This window comes from Triticum dicoccoides, chromosome 7B, assembly GCF_002162155.2.
Source record: "Triticum dicoccoides isolate Atlit2015 ecotype Zavitan chromosome 7B, WEW_v2.0, whole genome shotgun sequence".
In the NCBI taxonomy this organism is placed as follows: domain Eukaryota; kingdom Viridiplantae; phylum Streptophyta; class Magnoliopsida; order Poales; family Poaceae; genus Triticum; species Triticum dicoccoides.
The window spans coordinates 480,913,490-480,920,361 of NC_041393.1; positions in this window are offsets into that span (position 1 = coordinate 480,913,490).

Sequence of the window (6,872 nt, forward strand, 5' to 3'; positions counted from 1 at the left end):
TGTGAAGAATTTATTGTGGAGGCTACCGTAAAGCAAAATAGTCTCTTGCCCCTCCAGTTCGTCATGATTTGGATTCCGCACATGGGAACTTTTGTTTAGCTCCTCCACTCGATCAGAACCTCATGTTTCGAAATGCACTAGCATCTATGCACAAGCAACAAACCATTGGTCCACCGTCAAATTTCTTGGTTCCAAGTTTCAACAGGTACCCCAAAAAATCTGATTACATAAGAACATTATGCATTTAACTTGTTGCTTAAACTAAATCACCAGTATCATGAAAATATCAAACCACATGGTACTAGTGGTATTTAGAAATATTTACTATTACAAAGATAAGAATTTTTAAAATTTTAGAACAATATCTCTATAACGAGCATGTGAGATTAATGTGCATGTCAAAGGATTGGAGTATGTTCTCATGGTAAAAATAAATGGGACAAACCAAACATGGTGACATCTCTCTCTAGATTGTACATGGTACAATTTTAGAAGAAAAAAGGGATAGTACAAGGTTTTTGCGGTATAAATGTAAGCATCTTATGATTTTTTAGTGCATAATATAGAACTTTTAAAATTACATTTTGAAATATTACTTTTCAATAAAAAAAATTACTAGTACTTCTCTATAGGAATTATATGTGGCCTTACTTGCCTGTGATCGATTGGCTGTCTAGATTGAATACCTCTATTACCTCTTACAAAGTTCATAGAAAGTTGCTGGGTCCCGGCAATTTAAGAGCATATGAATTGTAGTAAACTATCATAAATCCCCAACGTTTCAATTTAAAGATGACAAGTGCTCTTTTATTAAAATATTAGCCCATCTGTATCTCGACTGACCGAGAATTTCTGAAGTCTCAATCGATTGAGAAGACGATGTTCTATTGTCATATGAAATTTCAAGTTCAAACATATTATGGGATGTGTGCTATGAAAAAGACAGATTCAGCAATGAATAGTGACGTTATTGTTCGACACTGTCCGATGCTGATTTTGTTTATTTCATAGCTCAAATCCTGTAATGTGTTTAAACTTGAAATTTTGCATGGCAATAGGACATCACCCCTTAACATCACTGTTGTTTTTGAGATTTTTCTTAGAAAAACTTGGAAACAACGTTTACGTGTGGTTATCATTGGTTTCTACTAAATGTTGGTTTTCATATGATATTCTCTTTAAGAAAAATGCAACTCCAATTCATTGAAAAGTGCAAGATGTATTTTTCCTTTCACGCCGTTATGTTTTCCCAAGCGTAGGTTGCATTCATTTAGTGAACCAAAGTTTCACTTAGCTGAACCGACTGAGACTCGGGTGAGCAATCTAGCAAAAAGGTTAAAGCATGGAGAAACTCATGCTCTTTTAGTGATTTGCTTGTGTTGAGTATTATGATTATTTAGGAAATATAGGTTAGCGTAGGATTTATTCCACCTTACTTTATACTTCAAGATGATCATGTACTTCTGTATGTATGCCAACGAGGCTCAAGGAATATCCATCAATTTCATCAATCCCTCTCTATCTCTTTTAACATGGTATCAGCCTAACCGATCCAACTCTAGTCGTCGCCCGTCGATTCCGCCCCGCACGCTGCCCACAGGGCGATTGGCCTCCATGACCGCCGCCGGGGGCCGTGCCTCCCTTACTTAGGGTTTGTTCGTCGGTCATGTTGACTGGTTGCCCTAGAGAGTCTTTTTTCGATCATTCGATCCGGATTTCTCTCTCTCTCTCCAGTCACTTTGACCAGTGTTTCTTTTTTGGTTTTCCGATCAACAATCGGTTTCCATGGCCCGCCGCTGCCATCAACCCCATGCCTCTACTCCGACACCGGCACGACCAGCCGCCCACTTATCCAACCCGGCGCCCTCGCGCAACAAGTGGCCATCACGGCCGTCGTCTGCGCCTCTGCGCGCCCGTCATCATGCGCCAGCCGTCGCCGCCCTACTCCGAACAGGATTCCTGCTTCACCACCCTGCCTTCACCTCCGCCTCCGCCGCGTATGTACAGCCGCCTCCACATGTTGTTGCGTTCGCTGCTCGGGGCTAGCCGCTCGGGCGCCGGCGCCGACGAGCTCGTCCGCACATCGTCACACGCCGGCCGTCGTCGCCGGTTTCTGCTCGGACTCCGCCACCGCCCCGCCTCCACCGAGCGGCGTCCACAATCTCATGCACGATCGGATTGATCACCCACCCACGCCTCGATCCGCCCCTCCTTCGTCGGGCGATCGATCGGGCCCGTCGGTTGCGCGCGCCTCTGCAGGTCCCGTGAAGATTGTCCCGAGTACAGCATGCCCTCTACCGGTCGAGCATCGAGCTGCCGCTGCGTCGCCCCGTCGGGTCACAACGCCACCGCCCCGTGGTTCTCCCCGCGGCTGCATCGACCCACGTGTTGCCGCTGCGTCACCCCTTTGGGCTGTAGTGCCGCGTCCAGCGGTCTACCGCCGCTTTGAGGACGTTTGTTCCAGGCCGTCTCTGTGGCTGCACCGACCCTCATGATGCCGCTGCGTCGCCCCATCGGCTCGTAGCGAGCGGGGCACGCGGTATCCGGCGCCACCCGAGGTCGTCCCCGCGGTTGAACCAACCCGCGCTCCGCCACTGCACCGCCCTTTCGTGTCGTAGCCCCGCGGCCCACGGTCACCGCCGCCACCCCGAGGTCTTTCCGCCGTCGCCCCAACCCGCCTGCTGCCGCTGCGTCGCCCCTTCGGGCCGTAGCACGGCGGCTCACGGTCCACTCCGTCGTCCTCCCGTGTCGACTTTCTGTGGGATGCGTCTCGCTGCCTCCCTCGGCGTGGGAACACCACCGCGTTGCTCTTCATCACGTTGTCGAGTTCCTCGCCTACCTCGAGCACTGTCGTCGCGCTCCTAACCTAACCGCCGCCGCCATCAAGCCACTGCTACCCCTGTAGTCACCGCCGCCCGTCCACCCCCCCTTCGTATTCGTCTAGCACCAGCCCGTCGCCAGCATCGCGGCCATCTTCCCTGACAACTTTGTCTACTCCTACCATCGTTGGTGACATCGCCCCCCACGCCGATTGGTGCCACAACCGCCGTCGAGTCTCCTTCTCTGCTGGCCCCTCCGACTCCTCGACATAGCGTACAGCTCGTGCATGTTCCTCGTCTATGCATGCCCGGTGCTGACAACACCGAGTGATGGAGTCATGTACCTAGGGTAGGGTCACAGACCTGATCTAAGTACCCTGCCCAAGGACACCCTTAGAAGAGATCACCTTCCAGTCGACCTACGAGGGACTCACTCGACTGACTTGAAGGACTCGACCACGAAGACTCACTCGACCACCAGAAGGTCAAGAGGCACTCTGCACTGCAACGGTCTGTAATTAAGTAGACTTTATGATAGTAAAGACACTTTATGTGGGGCATTACCAGTAACGCCCCGGACTTAATGTACCTTAAACCCTTCATTACGTGGGTTGGCTGGGGTCCTGGAGCACTCTATATAAGCCAGGGGTTCGGCACCCTGTAATCCATATACACATAATCCACTCGACCGCCTTCGGGCTCCGAGACGTAGGGCTTTTACTTCCTCCGAGAAGGGCCTAAACTCGTACATCTCTTGTGTTTACAACCTCTCCATAGCTAGGACCTTGCCTCTCCATACCTACCCCCACTCTACTGTCAGATTTAGATCCACGACAGTTGGCGCCCACCGTGGGGCCGGTGTTTTAGCGATTTTGTGGAGAAGTTGCGATTCTTCCGAGTACTTTCATCATGGTAGCTGCTGGAGTTTTGGTCGAGGGTCGAGAGATTCGTCTCGGTGCTCTCACCTTCGTCGCCGACGACTCCGCCTGGCTCCAGGAGGCTCCACTCGACGTTGATGCGCTCCCCGTCCGCGGTGCGACGCATTTTCGCGCATGTGTCCGCGGCGTTCTGCTGCGGCAACCGTCGACCCCATATCGGTCGACTCCCCTATCGACCACCCTCCCGGTCTCCCGCCACCCTCCCGGTCGAGGCTTCAGCGGTGGGTGAGACACGCGGTGGCTCGCCAGACGGCCACCACCCAAGTTGCGGCAATCGAGCCCGACGAATCTCTCTACGGCCTGTTCGATCTGTCGACTGGCTCTGTAGAGACTGCATCCGAATGCGATAGCAGTGATCCAGCGGTGGAAATCCTGATGGTCGACGGGCCTCGCAGCCCCCCTGGCTTCGCCCGTGATGGTGGGGTAGGCGACGGAGGCGACCCCGCACGAGACCACGAAGAGTACCGGCCCGAGCCACTCGACTCTCTGCAAAGAGAAGAACTTCGCCGCAGGAACATGGATGCCCTGCATACTCCCATCGCAGGAGAAACCCCCGAGGCTCGCGCCTTGGAGGAGGCACGTTTGGCCAATTTGGCCGAACGCGCTCGCCTGGAGAATCTTCAGCGAGCACTCGACGAGCGCGCGCGGAAACGAGTTCCCGACGCTAATCGACGTCAACTCTTCCCGCCGACTCAGGTATATCGAACCCCAATCCAGAATTTAGCAGCTGCGACCCGTATAGCAGAGTCCATCCAGCCCTCTCAGTCGGAAGCTGGCAGAGGCTTGATGCAGATCAGGGATCTGCTCCGGGCAGCAGGAGATCAGAATTCAGCCGTGTCGCAGTCGCACAACAGAATTCACAGTTGATCCGTCGCTGCGAATACGGTTCAGTCGGCTCACAGTCCCAGATCGCCTCCGCGGCGTGAAGGGCGCGAGAATCGGCGAGACCAATATGGAGACTGACACGACCGAGATGATAGGCGTCGAGTGCCCACTTCCCCTCCGAGGGGTGGGTCTTACGCTCCTCGGCAGCAGGATGACAGACGTCAGCTCAGTGCGGGGCAAAGAGTTCCAGTCGACCCCAGAGAACCAGGCTTTGACGCGCGATCCATTATCGTGCAAGGCTTGGTCGACCGGAACAGAGCCCATCGAGGTGGACTCGACAGAGATGCGCCCACGAGCAGTCGAGTGCACGTTTCTAGTCCGGAATGTTTCAGCAGAGCTATCAGAGCCGCAGTGATTCCTCCCAATTTCAGGTTGGCAACAGGAGTCAGCAAGTTCACCGGTGAGTCCAAGCCTGAAACTTGGCTTGAGGACTACCGAGTGGCGGTTCAGATTGGTGGTGGGAATGACGAGGTGGTCATGAAGCATTTGCCCCTCATGTTGGAAGGTTCTGCCAGAGCGTGGTTGAATCAGTTACCTCCTAGCAGCATTTACACTTGGGAAGATCTGTCCCGAGTGTTCGTCAGAACGTTTGAAGGAACTTGCAAGCGACCGGCTGGATTGACGGAGCTGCAAGTCTGCGTGCAGAAGACCAATGAGACTCTCAGGGAGTATATTCAGAGATGGATAACTTTGCACCATACTGTGGAGAATGTGTCTGATCATCAGGCAGTCTGCGCCTTCAAGGATGGTGTCAAGAACAGAGAATTGAGTTTGAAATTTGGTCGAACCGGAGACATGACCTTGAGTCGGATGATGGAAATTGCTACCAAGTACGCCAACGGCGAAGAAGAAGACCGACTCCAAAGCGGCAAGCACAAGCCGAGCCAGTCGGAGAAGGGAAACACCAGTCGGAAACAGAAGCGGAAGGCTGAACCGGCAGCTCCTGGAGAGGCTCTGGCCATGACTCATGGAAAGTTTGAAGGGAAACCAAAAGGATCCTGGAACCCTAAGAAGGTAAAGGATAAAGAAGGGAACGACGTGATGGATATGCCGTGTCACATCCACACGAAGAAAGACGAAGAGGGGAATATCATTTACCCAAAGCATACCACTCGCCAATGTCGACTCCTGATCCAGCAGTTTCAAGGAAAACAGTCTAAAGACAAGGAAAAGGAGTTGGACAAGGCCGAAGACAAGGAGGACAGTGAGGAAGGATATCCACATGTCAACTCCACTCTGATGATCTTTGCAGATGTGGAAAGCAAGAGTCGATTGAAAGTCATTAACCGCGAGGTGAACATGGTTACCCCAGCAAAAGCAAATTATCTGAGATGGTCCCAAACACCCATCACATTCGACCAATCTGATCACCCGACTCATATTGCCACCCCTGGGAGGCAAGCTTTGGTGGTCAATCCAGTTGTCGAAGGCACTCGACTGACAAAAGTGCTGATGGACGGTGGTAGCGGGCTGAATTTGTTGTATGCAGACACACTGAAAGGAATGGGCATTCTGATGTCCCGACTGAGCACCAGTAACATGAGCTTTCATGGAGTTATACCAGGGAAGAAAGCCGAGTCATTCGGCCAAATAGCTCTGGACGTGGTGTTTGGTGATTCGAAACATTTTCGCAAAGAGAAGTTGACGTTTGAGGTCGTGGATTTTTAGAGTGCATATCACGCCATTTTGGGGAGACCAGCTTACGCACGGTTCTTGGCTCGACCATGTTACGTGTACCTCAAATTGAAGATGCCCAGCCCCAAAGGAGTGATCACTGTCACCGGTGATCGGAAAAAGGCAGAAGAGTGCTTTCAGAAGGGCTCAAAGATTGCTGATTCCCAGGTGACAGCGGTCGAGTTTGAAGAATACAAGCAAAACGCAGATCCGAGTGATTTGCTGCGATCCAAGAAACCCGCCACAGAATCTGCATTTCAGTCGTCCGGTGAGACGAAGCCTGTTCACATTCACCCGACCGACCCCGATGCAGCCCCGACCCACATCTCCACAACACTTGACCCGAAATAGGAAGAAGCGCTCATCCAGTTCCTCCGTGAGAACTGGGACATTTTTGCATGGAAGCCCGCTAACATGCCAGGTGTTCCCAGGGGACTGGCTGAGCATCGCCTAAGAGTCGACTCATCAGCAAAACCAGTCAAAGAGCATCTTCGGCGGTCCGCCGTCCAGAAGAGAAAAGTCATTGGTGAGGAAGTGGCTCGACTGTTGGCGGCAG